The sequence below is a fragment of the Physeter macrocephalus genome, chromosome 12 (genome assembly GCF_002837175.3).
Source record: "Physeter macrocephalus isolate SW-GA chromosome 12, ASM283717v5, whole genome shotgun sequence".
In the NCBI taxonomy this organism is placed as follows: domain Eukaryota; kingdom Metazoa; phylum Chordata; class Mammalia; order Artiodactyla; family Physeteridae; genus Physeter; species Physeter macrocephalus.
In genome coordinates, this window is record NC_041225.1 from 9,552,072 (window position 1) to 9,553,481 (window position 1,410).

Here is a 1,410-nt window from a genome sequence, read left to right on the forward strand (position 1 = left end):
ATATATATATATATATATACGTATTCTATATAGCAATACAATTTACTTTTGTATATTGAGCCTGTTTCCTGAAACCTTGCAGAATTTATTATTGACTCTAGTAGCTTGATTGTTTTGTATGTGCTTGTGTTTCAATTAATTAATTTAATTTTTATTGAGGTATAGTTGATGTATAATATATATTTCAGGTGTACAACAGTGAATTTTTAAAGATTATATTCCTTTTGTACTTATTATAAAATATTAAAATAATGCTAATGCTTATCACTTTCAATGGGCACTCTTGATATACCAGCCTATGAATGAACCACCTAACCCAGATTCCATCGGAAATTTGCTAACAGCAGAAACAATCATGGGAGAAAAAAGCAAAACACCTTCAGTCTCTCTTACATTCACAACAGCTTTCACATTTGTTCTTTATGCTGACAGCCAGATATTTATATTAAGCCAAAGTAATTTCTTAGATTATATATATTTTTTCTTCCTCCAAATTCCCACTGTCAAACTCTAACTTTTTGGCAGACCATCAATACCAGTTTTGCTGTCCACCTGGATCCTAGCTATTTATCCCTTTACTAATAGAACTTATATTTTTGGCTCAAGGACTTTTTCTCCAGAGTACACTAGAATTTCTTGCTTTCACTGCCACATTTTGATTACAGACTCATTCCTACTCCTGTACTCATGTTAATTTATTTAGTATTATCTCAATTCAGAGACACAGCCTCTAAACTTCTGCTTCTTTTTTTTTAATTAAGTATAGTTGATTTACAATATTATATTTTTGCTTCTTTTTTATCATGAAAATTCCTCCATGAGATGAATCTTAAGGGCTGTATGACTTCCTAGATGTTTTGTCACATAAATCTCTTCATTGAGGACTCTCCTAATTATAACTTCCCTTTATTTGTACTTAGAAAAAATAATTAAAGCACTATTTCATGTTGGTCTGAATGACTATTGGTTGTCCTGTTTTGGAAACTCTAGAAAAGAGTCCAAGAGTGTGCTATATATAACATTTAAACCAGTGTCACATATAAATAAATTTAAGTTAACTTTTTAAAAATATAATGTTATTGCTCCTCCTTTGATTAGATTAGAAGTGAGGATGAATGACCTAGAAACAATCTTGGAACATGTGCCTTCAAAGCCACCACCCTAAAACCCTGATTTATGATGATGGCATAGAGGAAGATTAAATTATATTATATGACATTATTCCACAAATACTTCCACTCATTCTGCCAGCCCACATTGCAAGGTAGATTCTTTTTTTTTTTTTTGTGGTATGCGGGCCTCCCTCTGCTGCGGCCTCCCCCGTTGCGGAGCACAGGCCCCGGACGCGCAGGCTCAGCGGCCATGGCTCACGGGCCCAGCCGCTCCGCGGCATGTGGGATCCTCCCAGAC

General features: G+C 34.6%; 1 protein-coding gene across 1 annotated transcript in view; it reads left to right on the forward strand.

Moving 5' to 3' along the window:
• DNAH6 (dynein axonemal heavy chain 6) overlaps positions 1–1,410 on the forward strand; it is a 300,028-nt gene that overhangs the window by 55,867 nt on the left and 242,751 nt on the right. The window lies entirely within an intron of this gene.